This window comes from Fukomys damarensis, unplaced genomic scaffold, assembly GCF_012274545.1.
Source record: "Fukomys damarensis isolate Sample0158 unplaced genomic scaffold, DMR_v1.0_HiC HiC_scaffold_30, whole genome shotgun sequence".
NCBI lineage: Eukaryota > Metazoa > Chordata > Mammalia > Rodentia > Bathyergidae > Fukomys > Fukomys damarensis.
In genome coordinates this window covers 15,191,661-15,200,474 of record NW_022900942.1, presented here as the reverse complement: position 1 = coordinate 15,200,474, position 8,814 = coordinate 15,191,661, and the positions used below count along the sequence as shown (strand labels likewise).

General features: G+C 35.9%; 1 long non-coding RNA gene across 1 annotated transcript; it reads left to right on the top strand.

Annotated features, from left to right (window-relative positions):
• The first annotated feature begins 4,535 nt into the window (after positions 1-4,535).
• Positions 4,536-8,366, top strand: LOC104850941. Its single transcript, XR_777106.3, has 3 exons — positions 4,536-4,569; positions 6,163-6,285; positions 8,270-8,366. It is a non-coding gene; the product is annotated as an uncharacterized LOC104850941 (long non-coding RNA).
• Positions 8,367-8,814: the final 448 nt, after the last annotated feature.

Sequence of the window (8,814 nt, the reverse complement as noted above, 5' to 3'; positions counted from 1 at the left end):
TCACAGATAACAGCACTTGAGGAAGGACAGAAGAGCAATTGGGGAAAGTTTAACTTGATTGACTGATTAAAAAAAATTAGGATGCGAATAACCACAAAATACTGCAAGGCTACTATTATGCCTAAATTAAATGTTGGGGTGAAGACATAATTGAGGAAGAAAAACAAATCCTTCGTAAGCATTGTAATAGGAAGCAACTTTAGAATATTTAAAAAATACTATAAGAAGATAACTATTTTATCAAATTGTGTGTCAAATAGAAGACTAAGAAATAATGTATATATAATTATTACTAATTATTTTGTTTTCTCAATAATACTGATTTTGTCACATAAAATATACAAGAAAATGTAAAGCTTGGAGCATTATACCTTTTTATGTAAAGTAGTAAACAAAATGGAAAAACAGTTCTATCCATACCTGTCCATTCTCTCACTTTGTAGTAAAAGTTGGAAATATTTACATAACAAGCCATGAAATAGAGACTGGGTGTAGTAGCACACATCTATAATCCCACTTAGGAGACTGAGGCAAGAGGATCACAAGCTCAAGGTCAGCCTTGGCAACTTAGTGAGTTCCTCTCAAAATGAAAACTACTTTTTTTTTCTCATTGAGTTTATTGGTACATTTTAAGTATACAGTACAGTTAGACATTCATCATTGGGATCTTGTGCCTTTACATGACAGGTCTTGGTTCTCATTTTTTTCCCCCTTACCCCTGCACTCCCTTAACCCCCTCCTCCTTTCCCTATTTACAGATATTTTATTTCCATTTTTTTCATTGAAAACTATTTTTTTAAAAGGACTATGGATGTAGCTCAGTAGTAACATGTTTGCATACTATGTAACATGTCATAAGATAGAGAAAGATAAATGTATAGTGACAAGAGAGTTATCTAAACACTATTATTAAGTCTCCAGCCCAGGAGGTCTGGGTGACTTGATGTAGGACACTCAGAGGGTTAACTGCTGGTGTTAAGATTCTGATTATCAACAGCTGTCAATCATTTGGATTCACAATTTTAGGTCAGAAAGGCTTAGAGATTTCACGGTGAAGATTCACGGTGAAGAATGAATCAGGTAATTTTCCTCAGAGCATAGAGAAACAGGTGGGAATCTCCTAGCTTGTTTTCTGGCCAAATCAAATCTGGTTCCCAGATTCACAGCTTTTTTATTTTTTTATCCTGGAAGCCTAAAGTCACTGCAATAATCGATAAAACAGGCTTAGGTGGATACTTTAAGCAAAAGGTTCCAAGTTCTTCAGTGATTAATTGCTGTGCCTAATGTCTTCAGCATAGTTTCTTAACTATTTGTGATTATATATATGAATATATAAATGTAGATATATTCGCTAATGTCAAATGCAGATGGTGGTTTTGAAAAAATGGATTTTATTTTGTAGATCAATATAAATTAGTATATTTATGTATGTCTTAGAAGCGTCAAAGTTTAATTTTATTTACTTCATTAGATATTTAATGTAATCCTTGTAATTTGATCATTTCAGAAAAAGTACTAGGCAAGACCCTCTCACCCTAAGTTTTCTTCCACTCATTGTATAATTGGAATTCACAGTTCATTTGTTTTTTCATATACAGAAAGTACTGACTTACGATGGTTCTATTTACATTTTATATTTTAATTTTATGATGAAGCAAAAGCCGTATGCATTCAGTAGAAGCTATACTTCAGATTTTGAGTTCTGATCTTTTCCTGACCAGCAATGTGCAGTACAATACATTCTCCTGATGTTGGACATCAGCAGCCAGATGCAGCCACCTGTCAGCCACATGATCACAGAGGCAGATGACCTATCCTCCACAGTGCACTGTGTTGCTAAGATATAATGTTCAGTAGCTTTTGGGTATTTCATGCATCTTATACTTGAGATGTTTTCCACTGATGAGGGATATTTCCAGACATAACCCCTTCCCAAGTTGTGAGTGTCTGTTCTTGCTTACCAAGAACCATTGTTCCAGGTTCTGGAAAATTGAGATGGAGATAACAGATCAAGTCTTCATGGAGCTCACATTCTAGTGGGAGAGAAACAATCAGAAAACAAATAAACAAATAAATGTATGAAGTCAAGTAGTAATCAATGCTAAGAAGAAAAATCAAGGCATAGCCAGTGATGTGGTTGGCAGTGATGTTCTTTGCTATTTTACTCTGGTCAGCCCTTTCTACAGTGACCTTTTTTTTTAAAGACCCAAATAAAAAGAAGAAGTACATCTACCTCAGATTGCAGAAATATATTTCCTTATAATGTTACTGTTCATGTGCTTTACCTTGTAATATCGTACTTGGGCCCTGTCTCTAATATTCTTTAATATATTCTCATGGATTTATTTTTGTGTATGGTTGTTGTAATTGCTTTGGGAATTTAAATAAATGTCTTTATTTGGTAATATTATATAGATAATAATTTTTTAGATGACTTCAGCTTGCAAATTTCTCACTATTCTTAACAATGAAATGTATTCACCCTTGGTATGACATTTGCCATTTCATTTTCTGGGAGAATGGCTCCCAACAAAAGAAGAAGAGCACAACTACAGAGGATGTGTAGAAGGGGAAAGCTCATATTCTCGCATCATAAAACTTTTAACTTATTTGAAAATCTGATTTTAGCACAAAGAAAGATGTTGATTTTTGTTTGCAGAAGGGGGAGATGAATTTGAAAGGCTGAATATCAGCATTTCACCTCCCCTGACATTGTCATTCTTTTATTTTTTATTAATAAAAATATCCTAAGACAATGAAGAATCCCTTGAAAAACTTTCTACTTTTGGAACTATTACTATATTGTTGCAATTGTGTAAGTTCTTTAAAAGAAAGTTGCTCTGTGTTGAATAATTGGAGGAAATCAATATACTTTCAGGTATATCCATAAGATAATGTAATCCACCTTTTCAGAGAGCCTTTCAATGGCCTGCTATGCCTGAGAGTTTTTTCTAGAGGCCTTTCGTTGGGACTTCTTAAACATTTGGGAAAAATAGTTCAACACATGTTCAGCGGGAAGATAAAAGCAGAAAAAATATATTATAATCCTGGTGTACAAAATATACAAAATGCTCAAGACAGGAAGTGCCTTGTAAACAAGAGATAAGATCTCTTTTTTTCTTTAACCTAAGTAGTGTTCATTCTTCTGCACATGTGGTGATGTGCAAATTTCAACAAATTATACTTATAGTAACGTTGAAAAATTTTCACACTTTCATTATCAGAATATTTAAAATGTACATCTGCTAGACACTATATTCTGCCCCATTGCATATAATCAATAAAATTAAAAGTGAATTTCTAATGAAAATAGAGTCCCAGCACATAAGTTGAACTTAGTACCCCTGATATTTAAGACAGGCACTTAATCAAATGGATTACTATCTCTGGGTAGAGCCTATGGGAATTAACAGGTGTTAAATTTGTCAGAAGGACTCCCCTATTGTTCTTAATAGAAAACTGGGACAGATGGGGTTTTGCACATGGAAAATAAACATAAATCAAGTATAAGAGATACTGAGTGGAGTCAGAGAAATAGTCTTTAGTTTTCTGTGCATGCACAATTCTGTGCCAATTGAGCTGTCTGATGTGATTGCTATTTCATTTCAAAATAATAATCCAACAGTTTTAACATTTTAGCTTTAACCTTTTCCATAACCAGGGGAACTATTTAAATGCCTTTGATGTGATAGTAGAATGATTCTGTCTTTTGAGAATGACAATCAGTGCCTTTGTGATTTCATAGTATAAACTATTTGAAAAATAGAAGTGAGGAGGTGAGTAGCCTGTGATGATATTGAATCGTTTGGGTATATTTCTGAACAGCTAGAAACAGACAGGAAATACAAAGTCAGGCTTGAAAGAGTTCTTTTTACCCCGGGGATTTTTAAGAGTTTCTTGGTGCATATGGATTTTAGAAAAATTTTTATTTGGATTTGATTTATGCTTTTGACCTTGACAGTACAGAATGAAGTATAGTTTTGCACGGTTTCTATAGCAGAGTTGGTGTATTAAATGTTCATGTCCAAACATTGTTCACAGATACCAAATTTTATGAGTTATTTGTAGGCAACCGATCCGATAAAGCCTCTCAAATCTATTGTTATTCCATAAAGCCACAATATCTGGCCTGAAATCACAGCATAGATTTATTTTGTTAATGCAATGGTGGGAAGCAAAACAGGTTGGTTTCAGCCCCATTGTTTCAAAGGCTTACTTCAAAATTTTCCTGTATTATTTTACTAGGAGAACTGCAAGAAGCATTGTCTTTTCATCACACAAAAGGGCTACCATTTGAGAATGCTATCTTTCACGAGTTGTACATGCAAAAGAACAGAAAGAAATAAAGAAGAAAGGAAAGAAAGAAAGAAAGAAAGAAAGAAAGAAAGAAAGAAAGAAAGAAAGAAAGAAAGAAAGTAAAAAAGGAAGGAAGGAAGGAAGAAAAATATGAACCAAGGGATGGGAATTTATCTCAGTGGTTCTGCCACCTGCCTCGCAAGCTCAAGGACCCAAGTTCAATCCCTGGTACACTCCCCACAAAAAAGAGAAAATATGAACCAAGTGATTTGTGTAAGCAGAAATTTGAACTGTTGTAGGGTAGTCATGAAAAATTAGAGAAAGCATTGTTTTCTATATTTATTTGATGATATAAAAATTTAAAAACACCTTTATTGAAAATTTTAGCTATTGCTATAAGTGGAAAAGTCTTTGAACTCATTTGTTTTATTTTTATTTATACTGCTAATTATTACTCTTCTGCCTTTGGTTTCTGCTTTTTCATCATTCTCACATGTATCCAGCTGTGAGTGATTGATTGATTGCCTGATTGTTTCCTGAGAGGGACTTGCTTTGATCTGACTATGTAGCCCAGGTTGGCCTGGAAGTTGTGGCAAACCTCCTACCTCAATCTTTCAAGTGCAGAACTCCAGGTGTGTGCCACCATGTCCACCAAACGCTTTTTTTTAAAAGCTTCATTTGATTGGCAACTAGTAATTACATATACGTGGCATTAGAGGGTGTGTGTGTGTGTGTGTGTGCACGTGTTCTATCCATCATTTCAAATATTTATCTTTTCTTTGTGGTAAAAATATTTAAAAGCTTCTCTTTAGCTATTTTGACTGCTTTTTAGGAAAGGTACTGCCACGGTCTGCCTTAGGAGAAACACATAAATCAGCAGCAGCCCTCAAATTGGTAGGAAATATTTGTCTATGATGGGGTTGGCTTGCACCTCTGCCTCTCATTTGTAACAGCCTGAGGTTCCCCCAGGAAAGAGAGCACCTTTAACAAGTGAGCCATGGGTTGAATTCAAATTTAAGACTTCCATCTTTCTAAAGTCTTGTTCAGTTTATTAAGTGTCTTGCCTCCTGCTGTATCAGATATAGATGAAGAGATCATAGGTTTCCTGGGGGTTGGAGACCCAGGTTAAACAGACATCAGAAAGAAATTCTCAAATGGATTTTCAATAAATGCATTGGCAGTCTCAGAAATCTGAACTTTAGCAAATGCGGAATTCTTTTCAATTAATGTCAAAACACCAGCTTGCTTGCAGGTCTTGTAGAATATTCTTTGGTTTTCAGCATGGCGCTGTTGGAGGTGAGGTTTAATTGTAGCCAGTTTTCTTGAGTATCTGCCGAATACTTTCAGAAATATCTTTATCTCTTTCCTTGCCTGAGGTTATTCTAGTATGAAACGTGCTTCTGATTTGTAGTATCTTACAATGACATCCAAAGTTGAATCAGTGATTTGGGAAATTTTTCCTGAGGAAAGTAGAGGTTTTCATTCATGTAGCAGGGAGTTGGATGGCATAATGTACACATGTATTCTTTGTGAGGAAAATGGCTGGAAATTGCTTTCTTCTGATTGTGTTTGATTGTTTCTTACTAGAGTCACATAATTTAAAAAAGGATATAGTCTTCTCTGCATAAATTTCAGAGGGGGAGAAAGGTGGAAAAGTGCTATCTTTTATTGTTTTTCCTTCAGTGTTTTCAATAACTACATGGTCTCAGCTTTAGGAGTTCTCAGAGCTTGGGTGTATCTGGTATATAGAATATGAATAGTGACATTGAATGATTGAAAATAGAAAAGTAAAGAAACAAATGAAAGAAACTTCATAGTATTGTGGTTTACATGATTTGTATAATGACAATGAATCCTGAATTCGAGCTTTAGGGAATGACTGGATTTCTGAGGTGAAGAACAAATAATACAATCAATAGAAGACACAACAAAGTACATACAAGGAATATTTTTGGACATACCTGTCTATTCAACCACATATTCAAAAATGTAAGTGATATAGTAATCCTGGGAGGTGATTTATTTTTTTGTGGAAGATAATTTTAAATGGGCAAGTAATTCCTGTGCTTTACAGGTCAGTTTCAATTTGGACAAGGTAATGACATTGAAGTTTATATCTCCACATTTATTAGAGTGTATTTGATGACTTGGGAAAGTGGGAAGGGTGGGGGAAAGGTAATAAGGGAAAAGAAAAAATATGAGAAAATGAAAAAATGGAAATAAAGTGTTTGCAAATGGGGAGGGGAGAAGGGTGGAGGAGGGCCGGGGTAAGGGGAAAAAATGAGAACCAAGACCTGTCCATGTAAAGGTACACAATCCCAACAGTGAATGTAACTGTACTGTATACCTAAAATGTACCAATAAACTCAATTAAAAAAAGAAAAAAAGTGACGAAAGAAGGAAGAAAGAAATAAAAGAAGAGGGGAAATTAATAATAATAAAAGAATGGACCTCTTTTTTAGAATAGGCACTTGTCCATGAAAATGCACCAGTGAGATCACCTGCTGTGGAGACATAATAAACAGATAGTTCCAGCTGATCACTTCTTGATCCAGCAATGAATTTACGTCAAGGCCATCTTTCCTCCTGGTTACTTGAAACTCCCTACCAAGTTTGGCACAAATACTAAGCTTCGTTCTTGAAAGATACAGGGCTCATTCTAAGTGTTCTTTGGCTAGAAGAACCTCCATCAAGGTTTATGAACTCCTCTGTAGCTGATCTGAAGTCCATTACTGTTATTACTCAGTGTCCTTCTTTGTCTCTTTCCTTATGGGTATCCAATTTGAGTTATAATCCGAAGGCTCTTCTTGTAATCTCTTGCTTCCATTAGTCGCTTCCCTGCAATGAAAAAAAAAAAAAAATCTCCAGCACTCTCAACTTGAAGAAGGCGAAGTTTATTTTGGCCTACAGTTTGAGAGGGATTGGCTGGCTTCAAGGCAGAAAGGCCATCCTAGAAGGGCACGATGCAGGAAAAGTGCTCACTACATTGCACCCCAGAAGCTGAGGGAGGAGGAGCGGGGTGCGAGAATATATGCTTCCAGGCCATGTCGACCAGTGACTCATCCCTGCTAATCAGGTTTTAGTTCTGAACACATGGGTCTTTGCTGGAGATATTTAGATCTAAACTATAACACATATCTAAAACCACTTTGATGTCTGCTTTCAGCTAGCCCAGTTAGTGCAAATGGTATTAAGAGTGAGCTGGGATTTTAAGAGAAATATTTTGATATGGAATCAGCACACTCACTCATGAACTGCTGAACAACACTCTGTGCTGATGGTAGAATGGCCTGGCGACTATTGGCACTTGGTCACAGCACAATGGCAATTGGCATTTGGAAGGCACGGGGTCGTGGTAGTGTTTACAAATACAGCAGAGGCAGCTGATTATGGGTAACTTGTACTAATATGGTCTTCAGAAGGTTATTAAAGATTTGAACATGATTAACAAGTGTAAAAGCAGGAAAACCTCTGTGATAGCTTACAAATTAGTCATTTCTCCTTTAGAGAAAGAGCAAACTCATTTAAATAGCAGACTGAAGACTACTGAGAAAGTCATAGTGCTTCTAGCATTTGAAGGCTCATCCAAAGCAGATTCATTATACTAAAGCCAAGGACATGATTAGAAAAATATGAAACTCTAAAATAGGGGGATATCTGGACAGACGCCTTTGAAAATGCTGGCTCTGTTGACACTGTAACCTTGGATTGTGTAGATTTGCCCAACTTTCCCTGCTGAGACCTACTAGAAGTTTTGAGAGAGGAATCTGGCAGTAGATGTTTGTCTTTAAAAATACCCTTGCCTCCTTTCATGGGTGCCTGTACTAACCATGCTTCTAGGTTCTGCATTAGGAAAAACAAGAAAACCCGAAAAGCCCTAAAGGACATTGCATTTACCAAAGTTATTAATGATTTAGTGGCAGTAGGGGCAGCAGCATCACTAAGAAGTGCAAATTGTGGTTTTCATTTTCAGACCACAACTGGACGAAGCAATGATCATAGAGTAAGGTGAATGTCATCCTTCATCGTGACAGAACTATGACTGCTGTAAAAGAAAGCAAATGATGACTCTACTGTGATAAGAACTACTTGGTAAGTTGAGGTTATTAGGAAATGTGGTACAGATGCCATATTGGAAGATTCTCCAAGTATAAGAATTCCTGGCTTACAACCTGACACTGATACACCTTGATTCTTTTCCCTAATGGTTCATCTCTGAACATTGCAGTCATTGAAGGTTTCCTGGACACCCTCTTGACTAAGGATGATTCGAATATAGCATATAAAAATTATGAGAAAATGTAAAAATGGAATTAAGGTCTTTGTAGGTGGGGAGGAGAAGAGGCAGTGAAGAGAGGGTAGGGACAAGGTGAAAAATGAGAACCAAGACCTGTCATGTAAAGGTACAAGATCCCAGTAATGAATGTAACTATACTGTCTACCTAGAATGTGCCAATAAATTCAATTAAAAAAATAAAAATGAAATGGAGGCAAAATCCTTAAATATCTGAATAAATG